Source organism: Leuresthes tenuis, unplaced genomic scaffold (genome assembly GCF_036924035.1).
Source record: "Leuresthes tenuis unplaced genomic scaffold, fLeuTen1.0.hap1 SCAF_10, whole genome shotgun sequence".
NCBI lineage: Eukaryota > Metazoa > Chordata > Actinopteri > Atheriniformes > Atherinopsidae > Leuresthes > Leuresthes tenuis.
This window is the reverse complement of record NW_027325364.1, coordinates 28,208,493-28,221,718: the sequence shown is the minus strand read 5'-3', so window position 1 is coordinate 28,221,718 and position 13,226 is coordinate 28,208,493. Positions and strand designations below refer to the sequence as shown.

General features: G+C 44.0%; 3 non-coding genes and 1 pseudogene across 3 annotated transcripts; all 4 read right to left on the bottom strand.

The window, feature by feature from the left end:
- Positions 1-10,171: 10,171 nt before the first annotated feature.
- Positions 10,172-10,286, bottom strand: LOC140317162 (U2 spliceosomal RNA; annotated as a pseudogene).
- A 1,463-nt stretch (positions 10,287-11,749) lies between these two features.
- Positions 11,750-11,863, bottom strand: LOC140317169 (U5 spliceosomal RNA). The gene has a single exon (XR_011917506.1). It is a non-coding gene; the product is annotated as a U5 spliceosomal RNA (small nuclear RNA).
- A 413-nt stretch (positions 11,864-12,276) lies between these two features.
- Positions 12,277-12,467, bottom strand: LOC140317473 (U2 spliceosomal RNA). The gene has a single exon (XR_011917771.1). It is a non-coding gene; the product is annotated as a U2 spliceosomal RNA (small nuclear RNA).
- A 285-nt stretch (positions 12,468-12,752) lies between these two features.
- LOC140317449 (U5 spliceosomal RNA) lies at positions 12,753-12,864 on the bottom strand. The gene has a single exon (XR_011917759.1). It is a non-coding gene; the product is annotated as a U5 spliceosomal RNA (small nuclear RNA).
- Positions 12,865-13,226: the final 362 nt, after the last annotated feature.

Sequence of the window (13,226 nt, the reverse complement as noted above, 5' to 3'; positions counted from 1 at the left end):
TGTCTCATTGTCAGCCTAAAAAATGTCTTTGGACATATTCAATTCATCAAAAGAGTAAAAGTCACCTCTAAATGTGTGTCATGTGACTGCAGCAGCTTGATTGAATGAATGTTGGAGCTGAGTGTATCTTTGCTGCAGGGGTGAGTGATGTGGCTGATGGTCGTTGCTCCTCTTCTCCAGTTGGAGGCGCTGTATGTCCAAGAAACAGCTGCACTTTTCAATGGAAAAGATAAGAGAGAGAAGCAGGGATGAAGTAGCTGCTGTAACATGTAAAGACGTGATGTTGGAGCTTGTGTTTAGTTGGAGAGAAGAAAAAGTGTAAAAAGACTGGGTCCCGCTGTGTGACTCAGGCTGCACTGCAGCGTCTAATCACAGGCGCGATCCCACTACTGAGCAGCATAGGGGCTTTGACCTGCTCCGTTTCCGACCTGGGCCGGTTCTCCCCTCCTTAGACGACTTGGTGGTCCCGGGCTCCCCCAGGAGCACCATATCGGTACCGAGCTTAGTGCGGACACCCGATCGGCATAGTTCACTGCAGCTCAGAGCTCCTGAGCTCAAGCGATCCACCAGCCTCAGCCTCCCGGTAGCTTGGATTATAGGCGCGCTCCACCGCACCCGGCGAGAGACTCTTACGTTTATCAGATTTTCAGCTTGTTACCGTGGTGATGTCATCAAACACTTCAGCGGCATCTCGCAGTGAAGACTGACAAGTGTTTGGATCGTTTTCATTTCAGCAGAACCTCCCAGCTCAGTTTTTGGAAACTTGATAAATGGAGCAGCATCCATACAGGAGTATCTTTGTGTTCCATTTGCACAGTTTAATTTTTTCCCTTTGAGCTTCATCATTTTATGATAGAGCTTTCACACGATTAGATGAGTTAAACAGATGAGTTCTCCTCAACTTTCTTTCATGAAGCTATGCTTTTAACATTCTGTTGTTGTGTTTGTTCACTGTGTTGTTTACAGGGTTTGATCCACTCCTTCTCTTACATGAAAAGTATTCAGACAGACGTCAGACGATAACTTACAATTAATAGATGACATGAACAATATGAGTGTAAATGTGTCAGTTTCTTCCTTTTAAAGTATTTTATACAGAAAAAATATCAAAATTCAAATTCTTTTTTCAGTTAAATTGATGCAAAAACAAATATAAAGCAACAAAACTGTGTTTGTTTTCCATCACAGGTATAAAGAAACATCCAGAGCTCCATCGTCATGTTTGTTCTTTAGTATTTTACAGGAAGTGAACTAGAACTCCCAGTTCTATTCATCAGTATAAAGACTCAGCCATCATTTCACTTGAACATGTAATTAATTTCTAAACGTGAGACCCAGCAACACTAACCATTTAGAATCCTGTCTCCATCTCAGATTATTTGACACTGTTAACTAAAATGTAAAAGTCACCTCTAAGTGTGTGTCATGTGACTGCAGCAGCTTGATTGAATGAATGTTGGAGCCGAGTGTATCTTTGTTGCAGGGGTGAGTGATGTGGCTGATGGTCGTTGCTCCTCTTCTCCAGATGGAGGTGCTGTATGTCCAAGAAACAGCTGCGCTTTTCAATGGAAAAGATAAGAGAGAGAAGCAGGGGTGAAGTAGCTGCTGTAACATGTAAAGACACGATGTTGGAGCTTGTGTGTTGTCCCAGTATTTTGTTGGAGAGAAGAAAGAGTGTAAAAAGACTGGGTCCCGCTGTATGACTCAGGCTGCACTGCAGCGTGTAATCACAGGTGTGATCCCACTACTGAGCGGCATAGGGGCTTTGACCTGCTCCGTTTCCGACCTGGGCCGGTTCTCCCGTCCTTAGACAACCTGGTGGTCCCGGGCTCCCCCAGGAGCACCATATCGGTACCGAGCTTAGTGCAGACACCCAATCGGCATAGTCCACTGCAGCTCAGAGCTCCTGAGCTCAAGCGATCCACCAGCCTCAGCCTCCCGGTAGCTTGGACTACAGGCGCGCGCCACAGTACCCGGCGAGAGACTCTCACGTTTATCAGACTTTCAGCTTGTTACCATGGTGATGTCATCAAACACGACAGCGGCATCTCGCAGTGAAGACTGACAAGTTTTTGGATCGTTTTCATTCCTGCAGAACCTCCCAGCTCAGTTTTTGGAAACTTGATGAATGGAGCAGCATCCATACAGGAGTGTCTTCGTGTTCCATTTGCACAGTTTCATGTTTCCCTTTGAGCTTCATCATTTTACAAAAGAGCTTTCACACGATTAGATGAGTGAAACAGATGAGTTCTCCTCAACTTTCTTTCATGAAGCTATGCTTTTACAGAGCAGTTTTCACAATGGTTAAACCGAAAAGTAAGAAGAACGAGTCACCCGAGGCAGGCCCAGACGCCTCGAGCATGCCGGACTCGGAGGCCCCAGAAGCTGACGACAGGGGTGTGGATGAACCCTCTAATAAGACGGTACTCGAGGCCATCGGTGCTTTTAAGCACACAGGTGAACCGAATTAAATCAGAGGTCTGTGTCACCATAGAGAACCGCATCACAGAAGTTTCTGCTACCATCAGGGGCGAGATTTCATCACTAAATGAACATGTCCAAAGGTCTATTTCGGAGTTGAGAGGCATGTCGGTGGTGCACGAGGCTGCTCTGAAAGAGCTAGAAGAATGCGCTTCAACCCACTCTGACATGCTTTCCACACTGCAATCCACAGTGGATAATCTGACAACGAAAGTTAAGCACCTGAATGAAAAATGTGAGGACCTCGAGGCGCGCTGGAGAAGGAACAATATCAGGATTATAGGAATACCGGAGGGAAAAGAAGGACCACGGCCCAGAGAGTTCATCGCGCATCTCCTGGCCGAAGCGTTATCTCTGCCGGAGCAGCAGGTGATTGACCGGGCACACAGGATAAACCGCCAAAAGCCAAAACCCGAAGACACCCTTCATCCTAAGGCTGCATTATTACCATGTTTGTGAGGAAATACTATGCAAGGCCACAGAAAATAATAACCTGGAATACCAGGGGCGAAAAATATTAATATTTCCGGATTTCCCCCCTTCTGTGGTCAAGAAGAGAGCTGCATTCACTAAAGTTAGAGGAATGTTACGAGGAAGATCGGACGTCAGGTACGGACTGATCTACCCGGCCAGATTGATGGTGACGCACGGAGGAGTGAAATTGTCCTTCACCGACCCGAAGGAAGCTCAAGATTACGCGGAGAAACACTTTGGGCAGCCACAATAGACATCGGCAGTGAAATGGATACACCGGGCTGCCCGACTGAGTGGGTAGCGAGCTGCATACAGACATTCATATCCCAGAACGGAGGGCAACGAGAGGACGCTGACCGTCGGTGAGACGTCACCGATGTGGTGAACTTTTTGTTTTCTTTTTTTTCACTCTCTTGTCCCGCTCTTGCCTCTTTGCCCCTCACTTGTTTGTTCATCCAAAGAGTGGTAGCCCATCTTTCTGAATGGCATAATATGTTCTGTACAGGTGAACCGCCCCAGTAATTATGCATACTGGTTTAATTCCCCAGAATCTACGTTGGGACTGTATTACACCTGAATTGTCTTCATACTACAATGAAAACGAGATTGTTATTTTCAAATCTAAGAAATTTGACGAGCTATCTATTTTGAGAAGTTAGAGTTACTTAAGTTAACAAAGGTTAACAGTAACAGCTCAGGGAAGTAAGTTTTTGGTTAGAGTCTTATTTTGTATTTATTTTTTATTTTATCATTATTCTTATTACTTTTTGTAACACTTCCCGAAGTATTCTCGCGCTATACCTTTTGTTTGGTACTGGCTAGAAATGTCTTTGTTTTTTGTCTGCTCAGTTTGTTCTAGGGGGTTTGAGGGAGTTTATGGGAAGGGAGAGGGAGGGATGGGATCTAACCGTCTAGCTATTGTAAAATCACAACTTGAAGGTGGACTAATTGAATCAGATTTTTACTCTGCCTCTGTCTGATATGTCAACACAAGATGATCTGAATACAAGAGAGAGGAGAGGTCTAACTTTAGCCAGCTGGAATGTGCGTGGACTTAACAACCCGGTAAAAAGAGGTAAAGTCTTTGCCCATCTTAAATCATTAACACCAGACCTGATATTCCTACAAGAAAAAGGACTCTCATATTAGATTAAGGTGTAAATGGATTAATAATATTTACCACTCATCTTTCAATGCTAAAGCGAGAGGTACGGTGATCATGGTAAGGAAAGGCATTCCTTTCATCCACAAAGACACAATATCTGATAAGGAAGGTCGTTTTTTTATTGTAACTGGGGAAATATATTCTACGCCTCTAACCTTGGTGAACTTATACGCTCCGAACATAGACAATCCATCTTTCTTTCAGAAGGTGATGTCTCTTATACCAGACTTGTCCCAAACTAATTTAGTTATTGCAGGGGACTTCAATTGCGTGTTAGATCCGTATTTGGATAGGTATTCCGCTCGTAGAATAGAGAAAAGTAATTCAAGTGTCTTTCTTAATACATTTATCAATAATAATAATTTGTCTGACATTTGGAGATTCGGTAATCCGTCCGGAAGGGACTACTCCTTTTACTCTGCAAGGCACAACTCATACAGCAGAATAGATTATTTTCTCATAGATGCTAAACTAATGCCATATGCCATGAATGCGAAATACCACAATATTCTGATCTCCGACCACTGCCCCCTCACGTGCACTTTGAATATTTTAAACATGGCAAAGCCACAGACGAACTGGAGACTAAACCCTCTTTTATTAACCGAAAAAGAGTTTTGTGATTATTTAAAAGCTCAGATATCCCTCTATTTTGACACTAATGATAATTCAGAAACAACCCCTTCTACTCTCTGGGAGGCATTTAAAGCTTTTCTTAGAGGCTCTATTATTTCATTTGAAGCATTCAGAAGAAAAAAGAACAAAGCCAGGTTGCTTGAACTTGACAACCAAATTGATCTTCTAGATAAAGAAAATGCCCAGACTCCTTCCAGTGACTTACATAAAAAAATTTCAGCTTTAAAATATGAATATATTAAGATACTCTCGGCAAGGATTAGTAAGGCATTTTTGTATACCAAACAGAAATATTTTGAGTTTAATGACAAGCCACATAGACTCTTAGCCCGACACCTCAGAAAACAGGAAAATGATCGCACAATACATAAAATTAAAGCTGACAACGGTGAGACTCTGATTAAACCTAAAGACATTAACGATCGATTTCTTCAATTTCATAAAAATTTGTACACTTCCTAAATTGATGCAGACTATATCGCTATGCAGAACTTCTTAGATAAATGTAATCTCACTCAACTTGATGAACATGAGTCAGCTCAGCTGAACTCTGAAATTTCTATCGAAGAAGTCAAAAAAGCCATCACTTCACTTAAAAGCAACAAAGCCCCAGGCCCTGATGGCCTTCCAGGTTAGCTGTATAAAAAAATTAACGAAACTCTCTGTCCTTATCTATATAAGGTGTTTACTCAAGCTCACACTGATGGTGTCCTACCTCCTACCTTAACAGAAGCAGTCATTACAGTGATTCATAAAAAGGGTAAGGACCCAGAAGAGGTAGGCTCTTTTCGTCGAATTTCCCTGTTAAACCAAGATGGGAAATTATTTTCTAAAATTTTAGCAAATAGATTAAGCCCCTTCTTAGAGAAATTAGTGCATCCAGACCAGACTGGTTTTATACCAAGTAGAAATTCTTTTTTCAATCTTAGACGCTTGTTTAACGTAATGTATGCTACTAACAGACCAAAGGAAGAGTAAGCCATTCTCTCACTCGATGCTGAGAAGGCATTTGACCAAGTTGAATGGCCTTATCTATTTGAAATCTTAAAAAGATTTAATTTTGGTGAGAGATTTATTTCAATGGTGAAACTTCTTTATAACAACCCCCGTGATCAGATACTCACAAACCAAAACTTTTTTTACCCATTTTTCAGGAATTATGGGTGGACATTCAGACCTTGCAGCCGAAAACCTCCGCTCCCTGTTTTGATCATACATTGTCGGGCATTCTTACCTTGTCTTACCCGCTTTTTACAAACTTTAGTCGGACATTCACACCTTCTTGCAGCTGAACCACCTCCGCTCCCTGTTTTGATCATGTATGGTCTGGCAATACTACCTTTTCTTACCCGTTTGTGAGTAATTATGGCTGGACATTCACACCTACTTGCAGCCGAACACCACCTCTCCCGCTTTTGATGATGTATGGACTGGCATTGTTACCTTTTCTAACACATTTTTCAGCAATTATGGTTGGAGATTCACACCTACTCACAGCCGAACAACTCTGCTCCCGCATTTGATGGTGTATAGTCGGGCATTCTCACCCTTTCTCATCAGCTTTTTGCAAATTATGATCTGACATTCACACCTACTTGCAGTCGAACAGCTCTGCTCACGCTTTTGATTATGTTTGGTTGGATATTCAAACTTTTTCTTAACCGCTTTTTCCAAACTTTGGTCGGACGTTCACACCTTCTTGCAGCCGAACACCTCCGCTTCCGCTTTTGATGGTATATATTCGGGCATTCGAACCTTTTCTTACCCGCTTTTTACAAACCATGGTCGGACTTTCATACCTTCTTGTAGCTGAACAACTCCGCTCCCGCTATTGATTGTGTACAGTCGGGTATTTTAACCTTTTCTTACCCGCTTTTTACCAACTATGGTCGGACATTCACACCGTCTTACAGCGGAACACCTCCGCTCCCTCTTTTGATGGTGTATGTTCGGGCATTCGAACCTTTTCTTACCCGCTTTTTACAAACTATGGTCGGACATTCAAACCTTCTTGTAGCCGAACACATCCACTCCTGCTTTTAATGATGTATGGTTGGGCATTCGCACCTTTTCTTACCCATTTTTCAGTAATTATGGGTGGACATTCACACCTTTTTGCATTTTAACACTTCCGCTCCCGCTTATGATCATGTGCGGTTTGATATTCGAAAATTCTCATTCATGTTTTCTAGCAATTATTGATGGACATTCAGACCTTCTTGCAGATGAACACCTCCACTCCCGCTTTTGATGGTGTATAGTCGGGCTTTCTAGCCTTTTCTTCCCCGGTTTTTACAAATTATGGTTGGACATTCAGACCTTCTTGCAGCCGAAAACCTCCGCTCCCTCTTATGATCATACATTGTCGGGCATTGGCACCTTTTCTTACCCGCTTTTTACAAACCATGGTCGGACTTTCACACCTTTTAGTAGCCGAACAACTCCGCTCCCGCTATTGATTGTGTACAGTCGGATATTTTAACCTTTTCTTAATGCTCGGAGATTCACACCTACTCACAGCCGAACAACTCCGCTCCCGCATTTGATGATGTATAGTCGGGCATTCTCACCCTTTCTCATTAGCTTTTTGCAAATTATGATCTGACATTCACACCTACTTGCAGTCGAACAGCTCTGCTCCCGCTTTCGATTATGTTTGGTTGGATATTCGAAACTTTTTTTAACTGCTTTTTACAAACTTTGGTCGGACGTTCACACTTTCTTGCAGCTGAACACCTCCGCTTCCGCTTTTGATGGTATATATTTGGGCATTCGCATTTCTTACCTGCTTTTTACAAACCATGGTCGGACTTTCACACCTTGTTGCTGAACAACTCCGCTCCCTCTTTTGATTGTGTACAGTGAGGTATTTTCACCTTTTCTTACCCACTTTTTACCAACTATGGTCGGACATTCACACCTTACAGCGGAACACCTCCGCTCCCTCTTTTGATGGTGTATGTTCGGGCATTCGAACCTTTTCTTATCCGCTTTTTACAAACTATGCTTGGACATTCAAACCTTCTTGTAGCCGAACACATCCACTCTTGCTTTTGATGATGTATGGTTGGGCATTCGAACCTACTTGTTGCCCGCTTTTCATTAATTATGGGTGGACATTCACACCTTGTCGCAGCCAAACACCTCCGCTCCCTGTTTTAATCATGTATGGTTTGACATTCGCACCTTTTCTCACCCGCTTTTTACTATGGTCGGCCATTCACAGCTTCCTCTCCACCATACTTATATGGTGGGATATTCACACCCACTTGCATCCGAAGACCTCCGCCCCCACTTTTGTTGATATTTAGTCGGTCATTTGCACCTTACCCGCTTTTGGCAAACTATGGCCTTCTTGCAGCCAAACACCTCTGATCTCGCTTTTGATGATGTAAGGTTGGGCATTCAGACCTTGCTTCACCTGCTTTTCACCAAATATAGTCAGGCATTAACACCCTCTTGCAGCCGAACACTTCCGCTCCACCTTTTAGTGTTCTCAGGGGCATTCACACCTTTTTTTTCACCGCATTTTATAGATTATGGTTGGAAATTCTCACCCACTCTCATCCGAAGACCTCTCCTCCCGCCTTTGTTAATATATAGTCAGGCATTCGAATCATTTCTTACCCGCTTTTTACAAATTATGGTCGGACATTCACACCTACTTGCAGCCGAATACTTCCGCTCCACCTTTTAGTGATGTATGGTTGGCATTTGCACCTTTTCTTACCCTCTTTTTATACTGATTGCTGAAGATTAAGTTGTTCTTTCTCAAACTACAAATTTTTTTTAATTGTTGAAACTTGATTTGAAGTGGATAAATAAGGAGGACAAACAGTTTTAAGTCAGGCTGATGGAAGGAATTAATTTTATCGCAAAATCTGTATTTCGTCATATGTCGAGAGATGCTTATCGCTAAAGTACAACGTTGTTTATCGTTGAAACTTGATTAGACATGAATAAATAGGAATTCGTGCATAACTCGTAAAATAGAGCTTATTTTCGGATTCCTGAAGAATGAGTCTGGTTCTTTCTCATAATACAAAGTTTGTTGTTTATTGTTGAAACTTCATCAGAAGTGAAGAAATAAGGACAAACCGTTTTAAGTCAGTTTGATAGAAGGATTTCATTTTATAGCAAAATCTGTATTCCTTCGTATCTCCTCGAGAGAAGCTTATTGCTGAAAATTAGGTCTGGTTCTTTTTCATACGACAAAATACAGTGTTGTTTATAAATAGTGATGTGTCGTTCGTGAGCGGTTCGTTCGATATGAACTAATTTTTTATATGACTCAGGAGTAACGAGTTGTCTGAGTGAGTGAGTGATTCGTTCATTTTCATGCAGTACCCTTCCTCACCACATGGCAGGCGGCAGCTTCATAAGCTATGTCAGCAGGACAGGAAACAGTATTGATTCGTTCACAACTCAACTCCTCGGGTGACGGGTCCTCGCACAGGAAACAGTATTGATTCGTTCATGACTCAACTCCTCGGCTGACGGGTCCTCGCACAGGAAACAGTATTGATTCGTTTACGACTTAACTCCTTGGGTCTTCGTTCATTTGTCACATTTCAAATTCTACGTTTCATTTGACAGGCTGAAGAGCAGTAGACACAACAGTTCGTTCACAAACCGGATCATTAATCTCATAGACTATTCTACCATCAACAACTTGGAAACCACAATCGACTCTCTAGATGCAAAAAAAGCATTTGATGGAGTGAACTGGAAATTTTTATTCGCAGCATTAAACAAATTCGGGTTTGGGTCACACTTCATCAACTGGATAAGGATATTATATAGCTCCCCAAATGCAAGTGTCAGGACAAATGATCAAACTTCTCCAAGCTTCAGTCTGCAGAGAGGTACAAGACAGGGTTGCCCACTTTCTCCCTCACTTTTTGCTATTTTCATCAAACCTTTAGCAGCTGCTATCAGACAAGATAGAAATATTAAAGGCATCCAACCCCAAAATATTGAGCATAAAATAAGTCTTTATGATGATGATGTATTATTTTTCCTTCAGAACTCACAGACGTCTCTCACTCACACGATCACACTCATAAATAAATTCTCAGCACTTTCTGACCACTCTATCAACTGGTCTAAGACCACAGTTCTGCCCATTAAATGTAGGGTCCAGAATATACCTGCGATCACTTTACAGTCAGGAAATATTAGATATTTAGGCATAAACATTTCCTCCAGGCTCTCAGAGCTAACAAAGCTAAATTATGTGCAATTATTAAAGAGAGTAGAGGACGATCTCTCTCGTTGGAAGTCCTTACCTATATCACTTATGGGGAGAGTTACAACCATTAAAATGATGATACTACCAAAAGTTAACTATTTGTTCTCAATGATCCCCATAAAACCATCTGCTACTTGGTTTAAGTCACTAGATTCATACCTCTCCAAATTTCTTTGAAATAAATCCATTTATTATGTAGTCTTCGCATAGACATATCAGATATTAAACTGATAAGACCAGATACTACACTTGATGTTAGCCAAAAGGCCGAGAAGCGATAACTGTCCACTGGTTCACGTCCGAGGGCCTTTCCTGGCACAATGCGCACTTGTAGCGGTGTTCTTTTTTTTTTTTCTTTTTTTTTTTTTCCCCTTGTCCTGTTCAGCATTATGGCAGCAGAAATGTAGTCTGAATACCTTTGATGCCAAACAGATTTGCTTTGCCAAGGGAAGTTTTATAAATGTAAAGCTCCCCTTGATGCCCATTTATTTATTTTTGTTTACAATATATAACATGTAATAGAACTGAACCGGACCGGGGGACAAGGAAAGAAGAAGAGGAAAGAAGAGGAAACAGAACAAAAATAGAAACAAAAACCAGACAACCAGCTGCTACACCTGTAAAAAACAAAACAGACAACAATCCATGGCCTCTGAGGGGAATCCAGCCTTAGCGCCACCAGGAGCACCTGAAAGCAGACAAGCAGAGAAAAAACAAACACACAAACAAACAAAAACAAGCACAAGAAGCGGCAATCGCATACAACACAGCTGTGGATAGATGACCTGAGACGACATGATAACACATCAACTGCTTAGCGAGCATGCTACTGGGCTAATGAATGTGTGTGTGTGTGTGTGTGTGTGTGAGAACATGCAACACCCATGGCACAGGATCTACATGGTAACCGTGGTTAGTTATGAGTGTATAAGTGTACAGGGCCACAATCCACAGCCCCCCCCCCAGCAATCAGAAGCAGGCAGAGAGGGCCACAAGACCCAGGCCACCAGCAGCCCCCACGGAGCACAGAACCCAGGAAGCCCACCGCAGGGACAACCACGCATCCACCCAGAAGACGGCAGAGGAAGCCCCCGGATAGAGCCCCCATAAGCATAGGGCAGAGGCCCTCAGAGAGCCAGGGGCAACAGCCCACCGACCCCGCCAGGTCCCAGCCGCCCAGACATGGGCCGTGCACTGGACCCGGGCCCCGGGAGCCTGAGCGCCCCCAAACCCCCCGGCAGAGGCCCCACCCAATACCCAGGAGGGCCAAGTGCCCCAGACAGCCACGCAGTGGGTCAGCGCCTGCCCCAGCACCCCTGGCCAAGTGCCCTGGGAGCCAAGACGTGCCCACAGGTGGGTGAAGTCGCGAGCAGCGGAGAGAGGCAATGCCGCCCCCCCATCGGGAGAAGCACAGGCAGGCCAGGCCAGGCCAGGCGACAGCAAGTCCCAGATCCAGGCCCAATCATTACCACACACACTTTCACGGTAGCGGTGTTCTTTTAATGGCCATAGGTGGCCAGAGTGTCACTTTGCACCTCCACCCACCCGCTGCACCGAGCAATCTTCAGCCCTTTTAAATGGTATAACTTTGCACTCCCGCACGCTCCAGCGAGCACCATTAAAGCAACAACTTTGCACTCCAGCTTCGAACATCGGCACAGTCGCAACAAGTAAGGCAACTCTACTCAGAGAAGTCACTCTGCACAGTAACAAGATTTCTTTTGCACAGACAGAAAGGGCTTCACCCGCAAAGGTAAAGCCTGCCAAAAATAGAAACAACTCATTAGTGCTGCTCTCCACGGAAGTCTTTAGTAAAAGGCGAAAGACTTGTACGTTATGAAGAGAAACCAGAGTACGATTATCCGTCACTGTGGGAGCAGGGCATCAGGCTAGTTGGCATAGCCACCTTCCCCATGGTGAGCTTTGCTTGGTTGAGACGCTTGCTCCCCCCCCTTGCTCCTCGGCTGACCAAGTAGGAACAATCGGGCCCTATTCGATGGCTGCCTTGTCTTTTACTCCGTGCAAAAGACAAGGCAGCAACAAAAACACCACGGGAACACCGTATTGAGGCTTTATTCTGACCGCTCATTTGGTGTCGCGTTTCTTTAAAGCAATTCTCCCGGTTAGCCCGCACTCGGCTCGCTCCCAGAGCCGTGTTAAAGTTTACTTCGCATTCACTCTCTTTTCTCAGCAGACTAAAAGAAAGTTTCATCTTGGGCTCCCTGAAGCTTCCATCCTGCTACGCTGTTTGCTTTTTCACAAGAGCAGAGAAGAGCGCACCATTCCCAGCAGCACTGCAGTACCGGGTCGATGTTTGGAGTGAACAGAGCAAGCTCCTTTTTCAACTCCTATTGCTAAAAATCCATTTAATATCTAGTCCTCATATAGAGGACATATCAGATATTAAACTGATAAGAACAGATACTACACTTGATCTTAGCCAAAAGGCCGAGAAGCGATAACTGTCCACTGGTTCACGTCCGAGGGCCCTTCCTGGCACAATGCGCACTTGTAGCGGTGTTATTTTTATGTCCATAGGTGGCCAGAGTGTCACTTTGCACCTCTGCCCACCCGCTGCACTGAGCACTCTTCAGCCCTTTTAAATGGTATAACTTTGCACTCCCGCACGCTCCAGCGAGCACCATTCAAGCAACATCGGCACAGTCGCAACAAGTAAGGCGACTCTACTCAGAGAAGTCACTCTGCACAGTAACAAGATTTCTTTTGCACAGACAGAAAGGGCTTCACCCGCAAAGGTAAAGCCTGCCAAAAATAGAAACAACTCATTATTGCTGCTCTCCACAGAAGTCTTTAGTAAAAGGCGTTACTTGTACGTTATGAAGAGAAACCAGAGTACGATTATCCGTCACTGCGGGAGCAGGGCATCAGACTAGTTGGCATAGCCACCTTCCCCATGGTGAGCTTTGCTTGGTTGAGACGCTTGCTCCCCCCCCTTGCTCCTCGGCTTACCAAGTAGGAACAATCGGGCCCTATTCGATAGCTGCCTTGTCTTTTTCTCTGTGCAAAAGACAAGGCAGCCACAAACACCACGGGAACACCGTATTGAGGCTTTGTTCTGACCGCTCATTCGGTGTCGCGTTTGTTTCAAGCAATTCTCCCGGTTAGCCCGCACTCGGCTCGCTCCCAAAGCTGTGTTAAAGTCTACTTTGCATTCACTCTCTTTTCTCAGCAGACTCTTGGGATTTTAACTATAAAATG